This window comes from Maylandia zebra, linkage group LG20 (assembly GCF_041146795.1).
Source record: "Maylandia zebra isolate NMK-2024a linkage group LG20, Mzebra_GT3a, whole genome shotgun sequence".
NCBI lineage: Eukaryota > Metazoa > Chordata > Actinopteri > Cichliformes > Cichlidae > Maylandia > Maylandia zebra.
In genome coordinates, this window is record NC_135186.1 from 38,056,425 (window position 1) to 38,067,933 (window position 11,509).

General features: G+C 48.5%; 1 long non-coding RNA gene across 1 annotated transcript; it reads right to left on the bottom strand.

Moving 5' to 3' along the window:
- Nucleotides 1-1,116: 1,116 nt before the first annotated feature.
- Nucleotides 1,117-2,116, bottom strand: LOC143414459 (uncharacterized). Its single transcript, XR_013095078.1, has 2 exons — nucleotides 1,498-2,116; nucleotides 1,117-1,256 (listed from the first exon to the last, which is right to left on the bottom strand). It is a non-coding gene; the product is annotated as an uncharacterized LOC143414459 (long non-coding RNA).
- Between the last annotated feature and the right edge of the window lie 9,393 nt (nucleotides 2,117-11,509).

Here is an 11,509-nt window from a genome sequence, read left to right on the forward strand (position 1 = left end):
GATTCATTAAAATCCTGAATCGATTTTTTAATATAAATTTATTTTGCCCAAAATGCCAGAATCTCAGGTGAAATCTTACAAAATTTCAAGAACCACCAAACAGTTAAGACAGTAAATGAGAGCAGGAACACGGATTCTGCACAAAGACTTAAACACACAGCGGGACCCGCGGATCAGAATCAGTTAGATGTCGCCTTTCTCACAGTCGGGGCTGAAAGCCGACAGCTCGCTGACTCTGATCTGTCGGCGGGTCCGCGCTTTGTGTGCACGCCCTTTATGCGCCGATTCTAAAGCTGTTAGTTTGATCTCTCTCCAAACAATATTGACCGAACCAGCAGCAAAAGAAGATCCAAACGCTTCACATAAACATCGTCATGAATTCACTCAGACATTTACTGTTTTGCTTCCACTGCGATGCACAGCTCTCTCTCTGTACTTCAAGAACAGTTTCCCTTTCTTCATTATTCGCTTGCTTGTTACGCACAAGTCTACCGTTGTTTACAGGCTGTCGGCCGCTGTTTTTTCCCTTTTACATTCTTCCGAAAAGAAAACCTAATTTCTGCTGTTCAATACTGAACAAATTTAAACTTTTTAAAATTATTCAAAATGCAAAACGCTGTGTCTGTAATAAAACCGCTGTAACTTCAGAGGTAATGTTCATATGTTGATTAATGGTTTTCTTTCGTTTTTGATGTACTGCAGAATATTTTTATAAAATCCCAGGCCAGGAAAATCACCTTCATGTTTTTCTGTGTTTTATCTTCAGCTACTTTGACACAAAGGCATCTGCTGTGACGCTCACACCTGTGATAAAGTCTTGCGTGTGTCAGCTTCCTTTTTATTGATACAAAAATATGTAAATGTACAGATCTGAATTATAATATTTCTGACTGTCAAAATTTCCCAGATTTAAATCGAATCGAATTAAATCGAATCGTGGATCGAATCGATTCGGGGCCTTGTGAATCGGAATTGAATCGATTCTAGAAATCAGTGACGATACCCAGCCCTAATCCTTACACTCCTGAAGCACCAGTCGTATATATACAGCTGTGTTTGTATGATCAATGAAGCCTAAACTTTTGTTCTTTCCTGGCTTTAAGTAAGTAAACTCACTGTAGTTTCCAGGGCGCGACTGAAGAATTATGGAGGTCGGACACATGAGTGAAGTACTGCCTGTGATAGTGCTGAGCATGGTTGCAGTTTTGAGGACAAACCGGGCTGCTGAACGCTGTCCCCATCAGTCCCAGGAAGAGCTGGAAGACAAGCACACATTTTGACACAATGACACCGATCAGAGGCTTTGACTGATCTGTCTCCAACGTCCCTCCAAAAGAAGCTCGATGAAAACGCTTTGCTCTGTACACACACATCACACAGGTTTGTGTAGTAATGAGCTGTGCAGTCCAAAGCTGTTTCCAGGCTGTCACTGTGAGGTGAAGCCAGAGCGTACAAAGCATCTGCACACCTGTTCTCCAGGTGACGGCTCGTACTCACCAGAATAGCGCTGGAGTTCATGCTGAAGCTGCTGAGCTGGAATGCGTCTCCTCCTGTTCACCTGTGTAAACTCTCTGCTGGCACAGAGCTGCTGGTGTCTCCCTGTCTGAGCACACCTGTTTTATCCTGTCACTCGCTGATGAAAGCTCATTTGCATTGTGCGGGGGAGGTGGCGGAGCCGTGTCAGCGGGATGTCATCATCGCGCGTACACATCAGTCAGCGAGTGTGTACGTGGTTGAAGTTTGTTTTGTGTCGGGGCTAAATTTAGTCTGAACCTGCAGGCTTTCAGTCAGCTTTAAGCTTCATTGTTCCCGAGGGAAACTTTCAAGTTTCAAAGCAAAGAGAGAAAATCAAAGGTGAAAACATAACATGATATTTCAAAAGGTAAAAAGGCTGTAACAGAATTAAACACACATTTAATTATTTCATGTAATTGAGCTCTTTTAGATATGTTATCATATCCTGTAGTTGGCTTTTGACTTCCTGACCTGCTGATCAGTTTGAAGTTATCCTGGATTATTGAGCACTTTCAGACTTCTTCTCTGGTTTTCAGGCTCTTATTTTGTCAAGTCAGCCTTTGGGATGATCAGTCAGAATAAATACTGACATTTATCACGGCTTAAGGGAAACGACATTTGACCTGATGCAGCTACAACTGATACGACCTGCGTTTGGTTTCATGTCCAAACTGAGCGTCAGTGTTCAAATGTCTCGTTATCCAGTCATTTCCCTCGAGGTTCAGGGATTTCCTCGTCTTCTGCTACATCACCAAAGCGCAGCTTCCCTGGAATTTGACCCGGCCTGACACCCACACACCGATAGAAGTCCTGATGCAAGTGTGGGTTGGAACAAGTAGGAACAAGCCTGCTGCCTACTCTCACTGCTTTCACAACACCTGAAGCGCTCACCTAATGAAATTCCAAACAGGCAAAGCTATAAATAGAAATCTTGGAGGCCAAGCAGATACAGGCTTTGGAGCCAAGCAGCTTTGGATTCAGGAAATGTGCGTGTTCATGAACAAAGCTGCACACGCTGAGTTTCATCACTATCCCACACACCTTACAGTGAGAGCAACAGTTTTCTGTGAATGAACCTTATAGTGCAGATTAACTTGAATCCCCAGATTAACTGGGATTGTCTTTTTTTTGTTGCCTGTGCCATTTGGTTCTTTAACCGTCAGAATTGTTGTCTGAAGACCAACAAGGAGAACCAATGGATTTACTTTGCCAAGTGGACCATCACGGCCTTGCCGTATTGGTCCATTTGATCGACCTTTGTTGTTATTATTTATTTTATTTTCAGTTGTTACAGACGGGACAGACATGACTGAGGGACAGGAAAGGGAGAAAGAAAGATAAAGGAAAAGAAAAACAGAGCAACATACTAAACACAACACCATCACGTTAATCTAGCTAAGTGTAAACAGCAGTAAATACTAAATACTGAATGTTGTTGTGTAGCAAGCAGGACCGACAGCGCACAATGTGCTTGTGTAGTTTATGTCTATGAACAGTGAACACCCGTGTGCACACCTGTGTGGATCAGCGCGCTTGTATTCAAAAGGTTTCCCCATGTAACGGTCTGCAAGAGGATGTAGAGAGCCATAGCCCCGTCTCCCAGGGCATGAATCAGGCACGGTCCAGGCTCCAGACATCCAGAGGCCCCAGAATACGAGGACACAACGAGGACCACCAGGGGGGCATCAGTGCCCCCCTCCTGGGAAGAGCTGAGGAGAGCCCCAGACGAGGGGTCACCCAGCAGCCACGGAGCAGAAGCCAGAGGGGGCTGCACTGGTGCGTCTATCGGCTCTGCCGGCAGCCAGCTGTGCCAGAGTGAACCGAGCCGCAGGCCCAGAGGCCCGAGGGCCCCCCACGCTCCGGAAGAGGCCTGACCAAGCAACAGGCACCAGGCCCCGCCAAGTAGTCACCGGGAGTGAGCTGGTACATACCTGAGCGCCCAGCCCCGGACACCAAGAACCACCAACGCACCGACCCCTGAGGGCATCAGTCCGGCAGGGAGTGTGGTGAGGGGAGACAGGCCGTTGGAGTGCCTGGGAGTTCCCAGAGAGGTGGAGTCTAAGACCCGACCTGACATATAGACACAGACAAACAGGCACACACAGACACAAACATGCATTCCCACCCTCATGCACACATATACAAACACTCAGCACTCACCCAACGTAAGGATGGACATAAATGGACATGTACACACAATCACACTCCCCAAACAAACAAACAAACTCTATACCCTGGGTCCAGGTACCCTCGGCACCTAGACCCAGGTGATGTTACCCTTTCCCCCGGGTGGAGGCAAGCAGACCGCCCCAGGCTCTGCAGCAGCAGGGAGGCCCCGCATCCCAGATCCCAATCGGACGGCCAACACCTCCTCCCAGCCCCCCCGCCCCGATGGCCAGCAGAGAACGGGGGTGTGTGAGGACCCCATACCTCCCTCCTCCCGCTCATGTGTAGTGTTGCTGCGTGTTGTTCTAAAGTGCATTTAAAACACGGGAGGGCATGGTGCTGCTGCCAGAGAGCAGCAGGTGTTAGCACGGCCCCTCCCGAGAACCCTCAATGCCTACAGGTGGGCACCGGCGTCAGAGGTGGGGTTGAATACACAGACCGTCCTCTGGACGCCGTTAACGTGCCCGCCCTCAAGGCCCTATATGTATGTGTTATGAGAGTGTGAGTAATGTGGATGTCTAAGTTGTGGAATAACTGGGATTGTCATAAAAATAATTGCAATGATCCGACTTGTATTTGTAATCAGACCTTTGTGCTCATCCTCCTGTGAGCTCTGAGTGATTGCGGTTTCACGATAGTTTCATATTTGGACATATTTATTGTAAGATGTCATAGCTGTGACCTTTCTTAGCATGAAGCACAGTATTGATGAATTTCATCGCTCGGGTGTCTCCTGAATGTCACCGATTGCTTCATCAGTGCAGACGAGTGGAGGTGAGTGTGCTTTGACTAACATGCACACAGCCTCCAAACAGCCAGTGTGACCTGTGCTTCTGTAGGAAGTCAGTAAAGTTTATTCAAGAACTAAAGTGGCAAAGTGCTTTTGGGTCTGCAGCACAGTCTCCTTTAGTCACCTGGACCGAGCAAGTCCTGATGAGCAGACCTCAGAGACCTCGCAGTCAGGAGTGGATGTAGGACCTCATTAATACTCCCCAAGATCTGTAACAGTGATCGCCAAAATCTGACAGTAACCCTGAACTTTATGGGGAGCCGGTGTAAAGAGGACACAGTCAGGGTCACGTGGGACCTTTAGGAGGACCTGCCGAAGCCTTCTGCAGCCTCACAGCAGCATCCTGGACCATCTGGAAGTGATCCAGGGATGATTTCCTCAGGCAAAGGAAACAACGAATGACCAAATCAAAGCTTGTATGGTTCCAGTTTACATGGAGACGGATAAACACACGTTTGTACAAGACGGCCAAGATGCTTACCAAATCTGAACAACAGTAACAGCCACACTCCTCACAGCACAGCCCCTTCTTTTAGCTTCATTGATTCTCCTGATGCTGAATTAGTCCCTCTGTTTGTACATCAGTCCTTTCTTTGGGTTTCCCCACAGCACACCTGGAATTACTCCAACAGCAACTCTCCCTGACATTTCAGCTCAGTTGTCCTGCACAAACTCATAAACTGAAGTAATTATCTATTGCAGGAGTCAGAATAATTTTCCTCAAGCTGCCCTATATTGTAAAGACCCTACAATAACACAGAGAAACCCCAACAATCATATGGGGAGGAAGAAACCGCCGACAGAACCAGGCTCAAAGACGAGAGCCAGAGATCAACAACAGGTACGATTCAATGCAGAGAGGTCTATTAACACATAGTGAGTGAAGAAGAAGCACCCAGTGCATCATGGGAATCCCCGGCAGCCTACACCTATTGCAGCTTAACTAAGGGAGGATCCAGGGTCACCTGGTCCAGCACTAACTATATGCTTTAGCAAAAAGGAAAGTTTGAGCCTGATCTTGAAAGCAGAGATTTGTTTATACACAGGTAACTACCTTTTATTTAACATAAAGAATCTGTAAAGTTGAACCTACAAAAACTGAATTTCAGCTTCTCATATAAAACGAATGTTGTGGATTTGAATTTGCTCTAAGTGCTGGTGTTTTCTGAACACTTCAGGTGTTGAAGAACATGTCGACATGTTGATAATTCCCCTCGTTGGAAGAATAAAATAAAGGAAACATCTTTCTGTGTATTCCCTTCCTTTGTTCCTCAAATGTCGCGCTGCTCTCTGTGTTCGGGAATCCTGGGGAAGACCTCGAATGTCGTATTTGCATAATGAAAGGTAAACAGGTGGGTGGATGGAGGAAGCAGGAGAGGGCTGGACAATGGGAGAGCGGACAAAAGGCGATCCCACATGCAGCATGGAAAGCATATTCCACAGCGCTGTTCTGTGTTGTTGTCCAGATATGAGGCCTGTGTGCAGGCAGGGAATCCCTCCGAACACTCCCACGCACTTGGAAAGTAAACCACAGGACTTTATGACTCCAATAGGAACACGAATGTTGTTGGCTGTTTGTTTCTCAGGATCTTTGACTGCAGGCCATCACCGACACAAGCAGAAGAATGTATAAATATACACCTACAGGAGTGATTCAGTTTAGGGAACGAAAAGTCACCCCAGACCTTCACACTGTGCACAATCTGTTCATCGGCTGCTCTGTGTTCTGCTATTTTCTATATACAGTATATAAACATATATAAACCACATAGCAGTTGTGTTTGTTTTAAGCACCGTGTGCAGTGTTGATGCCGTGGTTTATCAGCTCACAGCTTAAATGAGCACAATGGTTTGTAGCTGAGTACAAAGATAACGTTATGAAAGCACACGTGTGCAATCTGACACCAGCTTGAAGCCGCAGCTTCTGTATTTGGTTTCAGGTGATTTAACACTACAAGCTGCTGAACGAGTTGGCGTGCTGCTCCAGGCGCTGACGAAAGCGGCTCATTTCTTATGATCCAACGTGATTTTGAAATCGTGAGTGGAGGCAGATCAGATCTACTGCAACCGTGCAACCCGTCTCAGCTCGTTTACAGCGAATGATTCAGCCGCCGCAGTTTCAGTTTATGTAGAAACAAAAATGAAATGTCTCTCTCGCACACACAACATGTAATTACATACATATAGAAAAGTTAAAAGGTGGATATGTAAAACCCCGCTACCTTATTGTGGTGGAGGGGTTTGTGTGTCCCAGGGATCCCAGGGGCTCGTTTGTCTGGGGGCTTTTGCTTCCTGGTGGGGTCTCCCATGGCAAATTGGTCCTGGGTAAGGGACCAGACAAAAAAGACCCCTGTGAGTTCATCTCTTCTCTTAGAAACTCACGCTCCCTCTCGCAGCCTGAGATCATCTCATCAAAGGCTGTTGGTAGTTCCCCCAACACATTTTGAAACCAGAGGTGATAGATCGGTTAGAGCGGCGCCCCCCGGTGTTGGAATTCTCTCGCTCCATTTCTACGTTGCCTAGATTGTATTTATTCTTTTAAACAGCATCTTAAGACTCACTTATTTAGACTAGCTTTTAATTAGATTTGTGCTGTATGTTGGATTGTACTGTTTTATGTTTATCTCTTTATTATTATTGTGAAGCACTTTGTGGTTTTTATCCTGTGAAGAGCGCAATATAAATCAATAAAGTAAAGTAAAGTAAGATGTAAAGGGGGGCTAAGTCAGTGCTGTGCCTCCTGAAGTCCACAATGACCTCTTTGGTTCTCTTGGTGTTCAGTGCCAGGCCTCCAGCTTCAGGACTTCCTCTCTGTAGGCTGCCTCGTCTCCCTCTGAGATGAGTCCGTGGTGTCATCAGCAAACTTGATGATGAGATTGTTGTTGTGGGTCGAACTGCAGTCGTGGGGAGTAGAGGGAATACAGGAGGGGGCTCAGCACACAGCCCTGTGGGGAGCCGGTGCTCAGTGTGCGAGTGGAGGAGAGATGAGGGCGGAGCCTCACAGTCTGGGGCCGGTTTGTGAGAAAGTCCTTTATCCAGGCACATGTGGGGGGAGGGAGGCCGAGAGTGACCAGTTTGATGATGAGGATGTCCGGATCATTGAAGGCTGAGCTGTAGTCTACAAACAGCATTCGGACGTAGCTCTGCTGCTGCTCTAGGTGACTCAGCACAGAGTGGAGGGCGATGGCGTCTTCTGTGGATCTGTTTGCGTGGTATGCAAACTGGTGCGGGTCGAATTCTGGGCGGAGGTAATCCTTGATGTGCTGAAGGACTAGTCTCTCGAAGCATTTCATGATTACCGGTGTGAGGGCCACAGGGCGGTAATCGTTCAGGCTGGTGATGGGAGACGTCTTCGGCACTGGGATGATTGTGGCTGATTTTAGACAGGATGGGATGGCTGCGTCATCCAGTGAGAGGTTGAAGAGTCTGGTGGAGATGAGGGTGAGCTGGTGGCCACACCCTCTTAGTACCTTGCCAGGTACTCCGTCTGGACCGGCCGCCTTCCTGGGGTTCACTGCTAGGAGCACACGTCTGACCTCGTGCTCTGTTACAGTGAGTGGAGCGGTGCAGGAAGGTGAGGATGAGGATGGGAGCAGGGCTGAGGCAGATGAGCGCTGCTGTTGTGGTGTTTCAAAGCGGGTGAAGAAGCTGTTTACTTCCTCTGCCGGCTGCTCACTCAAGTTTTCTGTTTTCACAGCCTCTGTGGTTGATGATGTCTTGTATTCGCAGGAGTCTGATGGCTTGTGGTAAAAGCTATCTCGCAGTCTGGAGGATCGGACTCCAATGCTGCGATAGCGTCTGCCAGATGGGAGGAGGGAGGTTGGCCCGCTTCAGGCGTCTCAGGAAGTTTAGGCGCTGCTGGGCCTTTTTGGTGATGGAGGTGGTGTTAGTCATCCAGGTGAGGTCGTCTGAGATGTGAACTTCCAGGAACTTGGTGAGCATTTTCAGGCCAGGTTGTAACAGTCTTTGTGGTGGGCCTGCACTGCGTCTGAGGGGGGTGTAGGCTGGGGAGAGCAGGAAGGAGAGGTGGTCAGACTGACCGAGGTGTGGGAGGGGTATGGCTCCATATGCATGCTTAATGTTGGAGTAAACATGATCTAGAGCAGGGGTCTCGAACTCCAGGCCTGGAGGGCCGGTGTCCTGCAGGCTTTAGATGTGTCCTTGATCCAACACAGCTGATTTAAACGGCTAAATGACCTCCTCAACATGTCCTGTAGTTCTTCAGAGGCCTGGGAATGAACTAATCATTTGATTCAGGTGTGCTGACCCAGGGTGAGATCTAAAACCTGCAGGACACCGGCTCTTGAAGCCTGGAGTTTGAGACCCCTGATCTAGAGTGTTCTCTCCTCTGGTGGGACATTTGACATGCTGATAGAACTTTGTGAGCACAGTCTTTATGTGGGCCTTATTAAAGTCACCTGCAATTATGTGAACACCGTCCGGGTGGGCCCGCCGCTGTTTGTTAATGGTGTTCAGCAGGATAGAGAGCGCCGTGGTTATGTTGGCGTCCGGTGGAATGTACACGGCCGTGATGATCACTACTGTTAGCTCCCTCGGCTGGCATCTTACTGAGGTTCGGGGAGCCGTGACGTTTATAATTGTCCCGTTGCTGCTCCAGCTTTCATGCATTTGTAAATACAATTGAAATTGCATTGAGAGACTCAGCTTAATTTGCTGGCAGGGGAAAGTCATTCAAAAGCAAACTAAACTAAACTGCTAAATCACAAACTAAACTCACTGGGAGACACATGTCACAGACAGACTAGACAAGGAACCAAACATAACCACACAGACATGACACATGAACCAGGGAGACTTAGTACAGGGGAGATGACATAACTAAGAAACAGGACTACACAGTAATCTAGAAATTAACTAGGTGCACTAAGCTAAGGCACAAAATAAATACAAAAGATACATAAACTCAAACACTGGGTCGCTTGACCCAGGACCATGACAACACAGGGAGATCCACACAGCATGAGGGACGACGCGACACTGACTCAGAGAAACACGGGGTTTAAATACACTGGGAAGTAACGAGGGGAATGAGACACAGAAGGAGGGCACAGCTGGGAGAAATCAGAACTGACGAGACAAGGAAGCAAAGCAGGACACATTCACATAAGACACAGACCTTCAAAGTAAAACAGGAAGTATAACACAGAGACGCGAACTTGACTAGGGGAGACAGAGCAACTAAGAAACACAGAGAACAACAACAAAGAGACATAGAGGGCGGCTACCAAATACTGAGAAAACTAAACAGAATACAAGAAAGCCAAACTAAGACACTAGACTATACGGCAACGACGACGACAGAGCTGTTCAGGGGGCCGGCCGCGCGGAAGGCAGCGGCAACGGCAGCGACATGGAAACAGTTCTGGGGGCCGACCGTGCGGACGGCAACGGCGGCGACAGTGCTGGTCCGGAGGCCGCCCACGACGGCGATGACGTCCGGCTGGAGGCCCAGAAAGTGGACGATGCTGAGGTGCTGGATGTACCTTGGACGGCGGTGTAACAACCGCAGGACCAGGCGAGGCAGATGAAGACACGGAGGCTGGAGAAACCATAGGCGATGGCGTGGGAGCCACAGGTGTTGGCCGGGCTCACCCGAGCTTCCAGCAGGAGCAGATGCAGGGCCAGAGGGTATTGGGACCCCTGGCAGAATGTGTAGCCGACCAGGTGGGTGAGTGTGCAGACTAGGGGATTGAACTGAAGACTGAACTGGCGGCTGTTGTAACGGTTGTGGTGAGAGTAGAGTAGGTGGTGGAGTAGATGACTGCACAGGAAACTGAGCTAGAGGTAGTAATGACAGTTGGGGAGAAAGTGGAGCTGGTGGTTGAGTAGATGACTGAGCTAGCGGCCACTGAGCTAATGGTTCAGGTGCAAATGTAACTGCTGATGACAGAGCCAATGGCTGAGCTACAGGGAGAGGGGACACTGAAGACGGAGCTATGGGTAGCGGGGATAAGGGCTGTGCTGCGGGCAGCAGTGACGATTGTGGTGGAGGTGTAGCTGGTGGAGGAGTGGCTGAATTGGCTGAATGGGCTCATTGAGTGCAGCACAGATGAGATCTTGGAGAGGCTTACGGCTGCCGTGAACACTCAGAATAAGATCTCTGGATCACATCTTGGAGCAGCTCACTGCGGTCGTGAGTTCTCAGAATCGTCTCTTTGAGCACAAGAACGACAACATCACGGAGCGTAAGTTTGATAACATCATGGAGAACCTCGCGGCTCTCCAACGGGAGATTGAGAGACCAGTGTTGGACTGTAGAACAGCTTTGAAATTCATATGAGTTGTTCGCACTAAAGTAAAAACAACCATCACTCATGCGGAGACCCTCTCGGCGCCAGCTGCGGTCTCAAGGCTGGAGCTGAACAACAACACCCTGATAACGACTGTGTTGAGTCTGTTCTTCCCATTCCATGCAAGGCCACCTGGGTTGGCTGGAAGACTGTTTACTTAGCCTGGCAGGGCGAAGGACACTGTCTCAGCTGAACTCTGGACACGCCCACACACACACATACACTGATACGCACTCATCCCCCTCCCTTTCCAAACGCCTTCGATGCTTGTTCCCTCCTGGGAACACGGCGGGTCTGAGCCCGTGCTGGAATAATAGCGCAGGGCAGGATGGCTGCTGTGTTTGCTTTGGCTTACTCCTCACCCCCCACCCGACCCTGTGGCTGGTCACGTGCTCCATAATGTTGTGCTGTGGACATTTATGTGCTTTCTGTGCAGAGGAGTTTTGTTGTTTCCTGTTCTCATGCTGTCCTCCCAGGAGCCCAGCATGAGCAGAGGTCTCTTTTTTTCCTCTTGTACTTTCCCATTGTAGTGTATATTTCAGTGTTTTTCTGTAACGCAGGTCCAACATCAACAGTACGGAGCATTCGCCTGCATCACATCTCATCAAAATGGAGACTCTAAGGAGTGCAGTTTCAGCAGAGTGAGCTCTACAAAAACCAGGTTGGAATTTATCCAGAATGCTGTTTTCATCCAGAACAGCTATAAGCTGCTTAGCAACAACCTTTT